This window comes from Calliphora vicina, chromosome 1 (assembly GCF_958450345.1).
Source record: "Calliphora vicina chromosome 1, idCalVici1.1, whole genome shotgun sequence".
Lineage (NCBI taxonomy): Eukaryota > Metazoa > Arthropoda > Insecta > Diptera > Calliphoridae > Calliphora > Calliphora vicina.
Genome location: NC_088780.1, coordinates 113,545,911 through 113,556,356, shown reverse-complemented (window position 1 = coordinate 113,556,356; position 10,446 = coordinate 113,545,911). Strand labels below are relative to the sequence as shown.

The window sequence follows — 10,446 nt, the reverse complement described above, 5'->3', positions numbered from 1 at the left end:
CAAAAATTATATTTTATGAATAACCCGTTTTCAAAAGTGCATCTAAAAATTGCCATATTGAAAACATATATTGTTTTACTATGTAGTATAAAAAACATAATTAACTTCGAAATAAATATCAATTAAATTAGACATCAGCTTCGTAGATACAAATATTTAAAGATACACAAACATTTTTTCAAAAATTAAAATCGTAAATAATTAAAAGTTTAAGAAATTAAAAAAATAAAACTTGACATGTTCAAATCCGTCTGTTTATACCGAATATGGGGAAAATCGAAAGATATGTACAGGCAAATCCCGGTATAACGAACGATATGTTGTCAAGCCCATTCGTTAAATTGAAAAATTCGTTATATCGAGACTTTTTATTTTTTAACTTCCATAGGTTGGAATAGCGGTGTGACATTGGAAGCATGAATATCGTCCAAATTTGTATATCTTAAGTAGTGTTTACTAATTCTTCTTCAGGAGTGTGGCTTGGTGCATTATCCACAATTAAAGCCATCATTGTAAGGGATTTCGATTCTGAAAATGATTCATTTAAAAAAAAAACTGATTTTGAAGATTCCAGATTCCACTTTATTTGTGTGAAGATAAAAATGTTTGTTTTTATTTTCTTCAAAATACATGTTGAGAATTTTGTTATTCCATATTTTATTCATTCATCTAAATTTTTTACTTTTTCTTTCGATGAAATTCTTCTACGGTTTCCCATATTTAATTCACGCCAACACTTGCACAATTATAGCCTGTTTCACAATATGAACTAATCAGTTTTCTTAGATTGCGAATGAAATCTTTCATTCGATATATAGAAGAAATGACAGCACCCATTATTAAAGAATGTAACCATTGAAAACGGTACTGTAACGACTTATTTTCTTATTTTTACATTCTTTACTACTTTAGTTTTTTATACTTTCTGTTCGTTATATTGAGCGTACAATTTTCAAAATGTTCGTTATATAAGGTAGTCAATGTAAAGAATTTGACCGTGCGTTAAATCGGATTTTCGTTAAAGTGAGATTCGTTATACCGGAATTTGCCTGTATTTACTTTTATCTAAATAAAATGTGATACTCATAATATTCTTTAAGATTACCAACTTGTTTATCATTGTAAAACGAACGTTTTTTTAATGTTAATAATAAAATTAAATAAATTTTTTCTTTTATTCTGCATATAAATTAATTCGCAATGACATACATATATAATAAATTATTATTGAAAATAATAAAATACATTATAATATTTATATGCCAATAATTACATACATTGTGAGCATTTACTGATAAGTGTATAACACACTTAGCAATAACAGCAACTGTTAGCATCAATTGCAGAAATGTCAATTGTGCTATAGCACAACCAAAGAAATGTGAATTGTTGCTAGAGAAATTTGCCAGCACAACAAAATAAAACGAATGGCGTGCTATATTAGTTTTGTAAAAAAGTGTGTTTGCTACTAAAGCACGAGCATATATTTTGGTGGATGTGCAATGTATTGTGTTTGCTACTAAAAATTGCAGACAAGCATTGCAATTTTAATATTAATACGAACGAACAGTATGAATATTTATAGTAGTTGATTGTGATGAAATGATATAATTTCATATTTATTGCATAGCCAAATATAAGAAATATGTTGCTATAGCTGAATATCGAAACCCTGGTTCTATTATCAATAGTTTATTTTATTATAAAAAAATAATTAAAAAAAAAACTTATCGACGAGGATGGGATTCGAACCCACGCGTGCAGAGCACATTGGATTAGCAGTCCAACGCCTTAACCACTCGGCCACCTCGTCTTGTTGCCGGCAGTCAACCAAAAAGGTATTTTCAGCTTAGCAACATGTATGAAAGCTACAACATGTTGCTAGCAACATTTTAAAATGCTAAATAATGCTAAATAACCATGCAATACACATAGAGCGGAAATACGAAAACTAAATCTGATGCATACAAAATTATTTATGTTTTCCTATAAATTTGTTTACTTATGCATTTTTAACAATCAGGTTTCTGACAAAAGATTTAGGTCTTTGACTGCAGAGTTTCAGCTCTTTGTGTATTTATCTATGTAATGAACATTAACAATTGTTGGGAGTAATTTGACTATGTACTTTAAAAAAAATGTATTTCAAAACAATAAACACTTAATAAAAGTTTTTATCATTCGAAACGTTCTAATAATAAAATAAGCAATACTGTGACATTTAACTCATATCGAATTCGAATGAAAATAAATAACACACTAAGCCATAGACAATAACTAGATAGGTAACTGATAGCCAAAAACCTAAGTCTGTTTTCAAAAACCTAATTCATGAGAATGTATTGCATGTATTTTGTTATTGTATCACCCGTATGTGTGAAAAGAGAGTAATTTTTCAATATATATTACTCTCTCCTTACGTTCTATGTGTTTATTCTATGCACTAAGCATTCATTTTAAGTATTATAGTTAATAATAGTATAAATATTGATAGCAGAGTGGAAATTATTTCTTTATTAGAAATTCATTTATGCCACTAAGCGACCAAAAAGCTCTCCAAGGAAAAGACCTAAGCCTTTTTTTGAGAAAAAAAAGTCCCATTTTGAAAAAAAAAAGTCAAACAAGTTCGTTGATCGTTGACTACATTTTCGAATTCCTAAATTTATTAGTAATTTTTTTACAATATATAAGTAAATAAGCAAGCAATCAAACTTCCGAATAATTTATTTATAAAAACCTATGTTGACATTTGAATGAAAGTAATATAATACCTAGAAAAATTAAGTTCCACGGAAATGAAAATATTATTAATATTTAGTCCATAATCTTATAAAATCTACCAAAGCAAGTATTTGTTTTATCCAAAGTTTATTAACTTTACAAACGTGTTTACAAATTCCACACAATACCTAACCAACAAAAATTATTCAACCTAAAGCAAACTAAACATTCTTGGCAATACGATCATTTATCCGTAAAAATGTAAACAAAACAGCATTCCCAAATTCTTCTTACATAAGAAGAAGTGTATGAGTAAAAATATTTATTTTTAGATCACTAACTGTAGAGTAATTTAACCATGGTTTTATTCCCATATGTTGAGTACAATACAGTACTACATATCACGTGCACAAGGACATACCAAGGCTAATTAGATAAAAAATAATATTGCCAATAGCTGTATGGGTATACACGCGTGCCTTTGTATAATACAATCAAAATGCTGTTTATACTGATCAAGACAAGAGAAAAAACTAAATATTTTACTAACATTAAGGTGTTAGTAAACACTCATTGGAAAATGTTAGTGGAAAGAATCGTTATATTTGCCACGATATTTACAATATGTTGTTAGGAATTTGATGGAGATGTAGAGTTTAAATATAATAGAACTAGCTGACACGGTGCGTTTCGCCACCCCAATTAGAAGAAGGAAATAATAATAGTCTCCCTTTGTGAATCTAATTGTAAATATATAATTTCATATTTCTGGGTCCATTATTATAGAAAATGCTAAAGAAAGTTAACATTCAGAATCATGTGTGCCTAATTTTAAATTTTTAGGTTTATTATTATAAAATATTCAAAAAGTACCATTGCAATAAAGAAATATTATCACTTTTGAATTCGCATTCATTAAACCATAACCCGTCAAGTTTGAATTTTAAATTTGTATAGCATTTCCTATATTACCAACTAATTTTGTTTCTAAAACACTTGATATTTAATAAATTATCACAAAACTGAACGAAGCCGATCGGTTTTCAATTTTTTAAAACCGAAACCGCGGTTTTGAAATTCTTCGGTTTTTTGGAAATTCAAAAAGTACCATTAGAATATGGTAAAATTTTATTCAAATAAATTTCTGTATCGTAATAAATATTCGTATTTCTATGTCAAATTATAGAAAAACATATTTTATGAAAAAGTACCAAAAATAAACACAATTTTTATCCCTTAAAGGTTCGAATTTCCAAAAAGTACCAAACTTATATTTTTTATTTTTTGATGAGTAAAGAATACGATTTAAAATTTGTTTCTATGTGTATTGGTTTAAAAGATACATAGGGTGCCAAAAAAGTACCAAAATACAGTTTTTACCCGTTTCTCCCCTAAAAGGTTCGAATTTCGAAAAAGTACGAAACACCTGATATCTTATTTTTTAAATGGAGTAACATGCAATTTTAAGTTTCTTCTCTTTAGGGGCCAATTACAAATTAGAAGTTCTAAAGCGGTATAATCGGAGGCCTTGTCAACGTCCAGGAAACACAATCATCTAAATGTCAATTGTCGCACGTAACACAGTAAACGTTTTATCTATGCCCTCCTTGAAAATAAGTCCCGATGAAAACTCCGGAATAAAAAGCGCACCTTAAAGTGACTTTTAGTGCATGAATGACTCTTCGTGAATCCTTAGTACCCCAGAAGAGCAAAAACGACATTATTTTTATTGAGTTACACATTTAAGTTCGTCCATATCGAAAATCACGAATCAATTTAATTTTTACTCACGATTAATTTCTCTTGTATTTATATCGGTAACCTTCTTATAAATAATCTGAGATTAAAAATTAGTTTTCTTCTAGAATCCTTACTCTATTTAATATACTTAGTAGGTGGAGGAATTTTTATTAAGTAATTTAAATAACATTTCAAATAAAAATCACAAGTGATCTCTTGAAAATACTTGTTAGTTTGAAAAAAATAATTTAGAAAGTATAATGATTAATATATAATATGATTATTTCTAAAAATATGGGGATATTATGACTTTGTCATTACGTTTGTTTGTTGACCCACAATATTAAAAATTCTTGGTCCCTATAAATTCCTAAGGCACCGAGGGATCAATATTCCCTAAATATTATCTATTGAAATGTTTGATATAAATCTAGAAATTTATCACAAATTGTTGTTGCTAATAGCTAACTTATGTTTCCAAAAAATTCACAAAATAGGTTATACCGGTAAAAAGTTTCGGATCAGTTATACAGAGTTTAAAATGAAGCATATTATCACTTATTATCAGGTTATTAAAATTTATTTAAGTCAGATCGAAATTACTGTTATCATTAAAATATTGTTACCGAACTCGCGTTAACCGTTTCGAATCGGTAGCCAACCTTGATCTAAATATATGAGAAACTTTGTTCGGACTTACCACTATACATATTATGTACATATGTATGTACATATTTTGTTTCTCTCTGAGTGTAAACCACAATAGAATGCAGATATAATAAAAGAAGGCATGCGTAAAAATTAGCCTGGACAGACGTAATGTTTGTTTACATTTTTTTCGCATACAACTTTTGCAGAGTTATTCTTGTTGTAGTATGTATTTGTGTTGTGTTATTGTACTGATAAAGGAATGGCGTTAAATTTAACATAATCAAGAATCGTGTATCTATCAATTCACACGAGTTTTTTTTTACGTAAATTTCCTACGTGTTTTTTATTCTTTGCTCTATCTGCGATATATTGTCATTTATAATTTGTAAAACAAGACAATTTCTAAATTACATTTAACATTTTCAGCAAAGACAATTAAATGTAAATGCATGTTGTCGTTACATTCAGACATTAAATTACTTTGACTTGAGTTGATTAGATCAAGGTGTGTTTTTCGTTTTTCCGTTTTTTTTTTCTTTTCGTTTTTCAATAGATCTTGCTAAAAGAGATAGGGATAGAGAGATGTTACTTTTATTAGTATAATTTGCTACTGTTGTATATAATGAACATTATCCGTATGATGGTGGTTTTGATAATCTTTAAGATCATTATGGATACATATACAGTGGTGGCCAGCTAATTAGGGACAAAATTGTTTGCTAAATTCCATGTGATTCTCAATTAATTTTTTAAATATTTCAAAAAATTTATTTGCAAAAGGACTGTTTTAACACACAAGTGTGTTTTATTCAGATGTGTCAATTCATACATATTTACCACGAACACATACGGTTTTTCAACAACTTGACCAAATTTTTATTTTTTAAATAAACATATTTCCTAATTTTTATATAATTATATTTTCATTATTAGAATATATTTAGACCAAATTTCGTATTTTGAATTCCATTTGTTTCGGCCATATCATGTTATTAACAGCGGATGCTCACTGAAGCGGGTCAACATATATCCACATATTTTTCTCAATATATATTGTACCGCTTTTTCCAAACATTTTTGAGTAACTAAAAATAGTAACAATTAATTTCATACAAAAGGACCTAGGTCCTTTTGTTTTGGCACTTTCGCACTTAAAATTCACATAGTGATACAAAAGTAAACTAAAACAAGTAAAAAAGTATGGTCGGTTAAGCCCGACCATATAATACCCTACACTAAGTAAAAGAGCAAAAACATTTTTCTTTTAAAATTTCAATAATTTATATTTTTGAGTGATTTTCGGAAGTAGGCCTTATATGGGGGCTATGACCAATTATGGACCGATCACCATGAAATTAGGTCGTGTGATTTATGTCTATATGTAAGTTTACTATGTTGAATTTTGTGAGTATACCAACATATTTTAAGGGATTTATGTACGTTAAAGTGATTTTCGGAAGCGGATCTATATGGGAGCTATGACTAATTATGAACCGATCCTAACAAAATTTGGTGACATGAATTTTAAATATATATAAAACTTATTTGGAGCGCAATTTGTGGAGATACATTTATAAATTAAACATTTATGAGCGATAAAGTCCAATTTCGGAAGGACATTTATATGGGGGCTAGGTGAAATAATGGACCGATTTCAGCCAGTTTCAATAAGCTGGTCCTTGGGCCGAAAAAATAATATGTACCAAATTTGATCGAAATATCTTCAAAATTGCGAACTGTACGCTGCGCACAAGGTTTACATGAACAGCCAGCCAGCCAGCCAGCCAGCCAGCCAGCCAGCCAGCCAGCCAGCCAGCCAGCCAGCCAGCCAGCCAGCCAACCAGACGGACGGACGGACATCGTTTAATCGACTCAGAAAGAGATCCTAAGTCGATCGGTATACTTTAAGGTGGGTGTCAAACTAATATTTTTGGACGTTACAAACATCTGCACAAACGCATAATACCCTCCCCACTATGGTGGTGGTTCTCATTTAACAATTCTGTTTTGTTGGAGTCCGTAGGATACGAAAATACTTATAGTTTTTCTTCATGACTTCGTTTTAGTTACAACTTCAAAACATCATAAATATGTTATTTAGAAACTAATTTTAAAATTGTTTCTTTTGGTTGGCAGGAAGAAATTCCTTTTAAACAGAAAATATTCGGTTATGAAATGTATGAGTTCTAGGGTATTCAATTAATCGGGTTTCTGGTTTAATCGGTTAATCGAGCAAATAATTAATCGGGTTTAGATTTATACGGTTAATTTAAAATTATTTGATTATCCGAATAATTTCTATTTTAATTTTAAATTGAAAACACAACAACGAATTTTGTGTTCAAAAACATAAAAAACAGCAAATAAGGTATTTGAGATCATTTTTTTTAAATATATAGCCTATTTGCTGCAACAACGTCGTAGCTCAAAATCCATGTTTTTTGAACTGAGTAATATAACCTTTCATATAGTTTTATTAGTTTTCAAAAAACGTCAATTATTTGAGAGTGAGTGTTTTTTTTTTTGTAAACATCAAAATTTAAATTTCTTGTTTTCTCGTATATTTGATAAGTAAAAATTTGGGTTAAATACAGATTAGAAAGATATTAATATCTACTATTTATATTTCTGAAATCGCATGATTTGTTGAAAATTTATTTAAGAAATAGTAAAATGTCATAAAACATTCAAAGACGATTTTCTCGAAACGACTTTTTTTGAATTATAACGTTGTTGCAGCAAATGAGCAAATGAGTTGTTTAGGATAATTTTTTTATAAAAAGAATATAATTTAAACGATTTTTTTCTTTAGATTTATTAAAACTTTTCTTGGAAAAAAACTCTTTCGCTGATTGTACCTATATGTTGGAGAAATCAAAAGCATGATAAAGAATATTCCTTTTTGGATTGTTTTAGATTTTGATTAATTTAATAGTTTCGTTTAGTTATGATAAAAGACTCATTTCAAAAAAAAGTTTCGTCTATACATGTAAATACAAACAAAGTTTCTAAGACATGTAAATTAAATATGTCAGTTGTTATACATACTCATTAATCATGTTTATTGGATGTTCAAAAAATATCTAATTTTAATTTGAAATTTGTATTTGAATTTAAAGGGAAAAATAAACACAAAACTATTTTTTAAAGTCCAAAAAAAGGAATTTCGGTTAATAGACACAAATTAATCGGTTTATTTGTTATTTGAAAATCGGCAATTTTAAATTATTCGAACAGTTAACCGTCCAAAATTAATCGGTTAACCGATTAACGGTTAATCGATTGAATACCCTAATAAGTTCCGATAGTTTAAATTCAGGATACTGTCAGCAATGTTAGAAAACACATAAGCATTTTTATGGAAAAACCGAAAGATGAGAACCTCTGCATATTTTTGGTGTAGCATTGTGTTATCATGAAAGTGATTTTCTTACATTGTGTTTTTGTAAATTTAAAGATAGTCAATAGACGACTACGTAATACCTTACTATTGATTGTAACGGCAACAAGGAAATTAACTTTCTGGTTACTCATAAAATTCTGAAAAGATCATATTATGATATTTTCAGATCATAATATGTTCTAAGCACACAGGTTACTTCATATGACATAATAAGAATATCTATTATCACAAATTCTAACTAGAGTATCAAACTATATTTAGTTAGATATTAATAAGCTAGATATTACATTTATTAGCTCGATATATATACAAATCGTTCCGGTTGCTTAGAAGTCCTTTATTAACATTTATTTTACAATTCCGATCCTTCTACTAAAGGAACTTTTTTACAGAAATATTATCAACATATTACAAAGTTTGTCGTAGGGTACATAAAGTAACATTAACAAAAGATTATAACTATTAAGGGTCTTTTAAATTAATTTAAACTATATACATATATATTTAATTTTGCCCATTTCCCCTTTTCTAAATATCCGCTTTACACCTATTCTCATCATTCGTTAAATGTCCCTCTAACTGTGGCAACTACTACAAGTTATCTTTTTCTAAACCTCAAGCATCAGTTTTGTTTTTATGATCTTACCGTTATTGCGGTTGTAAAACAAATTGTTTGCATTAATTATATACTCAGTGGCATTTGTTTGTTTTAATGCACTTTAATGCGCTTCATTCCCAGAAGATGATGTGCCTGCTCGTTGTAATCACAGTGTAGAGTTTTATTCTAGGCGTTTTATTACGCACATTTCCTTAATTGATTTCTAAACACGAAAGGATGTTTTAATAAAAACGTGCTTGCTACTATTTGTTTATATTTTACACTCAAAATTAAATTATTCTGCGAATAAATGGAGGGACAACGTGTTTTATAAAACATTGTTGGGAATCATACAAATTATGAATGTAATTTTTATTAAAGGTAAACTAAGAGAAAACTTGTGATACTTGTGAATGCACTACTGCTATTACCTGTACTTATTTGTTGTTAGCATGATAAGAAATTAATTTTAAGCCTTAAAATCAATTTGAGAAAAATCTCCCCTTTTATTTTTCTCAAATATCGATCATATGATCATCATTCTTTATTTGAGATAAAACCCACGTGTTCACTGGGAGCTTTCATTTTAATATAAGAAGTGCACTGATGCACCCTTTTAGACTTATGGTCAGGACAACAAAAAAATGCATGGCATTTTAAAGCGTAATCAGTTTTCTTTCCAAACACGTTAAAAAATTTAAAATCGAACAAAAACTGTCTGAGTTACAGGTCGATAAGTTGACGAACATCACTGACAACGGTTTTTTTTAGAATAACTTCTGATTTTGAGGGTGTTTCTGAAATTTTTTGACACAATTTGTAATGTACTCAGCAGTAATGTACCTATAACCCACACTAGGTCGTTTTCCAAGTTTTTTTTCCATCGTAGCACCGTGTAATTGTAGATTAATCGAATAAATTTATTTTCAAGTTAAAATTAAAAAAAATTTTAAATTATTTTTGAAAAAGAACAACGTTTTAATAGTGCTTTATCCAAATTCCATTATATGAAATCTTTTTATTCACATTTTCATTCATGTTTTTTGATTTAAAATAGTTTTTCCTTAAAAATAAAATTTATTATATTTTCAAATTTTCAAAATAGATAAATAAAAATCAGCTGTGTTGTTGATTTCGCCTTACTTAGTGCATCCTGACTTATTCCTTAAAACACTTTAGTTTTTTACTTCTTTGTTATTATACATAAAAATATTTTATATGATTGTTTGATTTAAAATATTTTATTTCATTCTAAATATTTTCTTGATTAATAAACATCAATATTAAAATCTAAATAAATTCGAACAATTTTATGAAGAATAATCGAATAAAA

At 28.4% G+C, this 10,446-nt stretch overlaps 1 non-coding gene across 1 annotated transcript; it reads right to left on the bottom strand.

The window, feature by feature from the left end:
• Positions 1-1,731: 1,731 nt before the first annotated feature.
• Positions 1,732-1,813, bottom strand: TRNAS-GCU (transfer RNA serine (anticodon GCU)). Its single transcript has one exon. It is a non-coding gene; the product is annotated as a tRNA-Ser (tRNA).
• Positions 1,814-10,446: the final 8,633 nt, after the last annotated feature.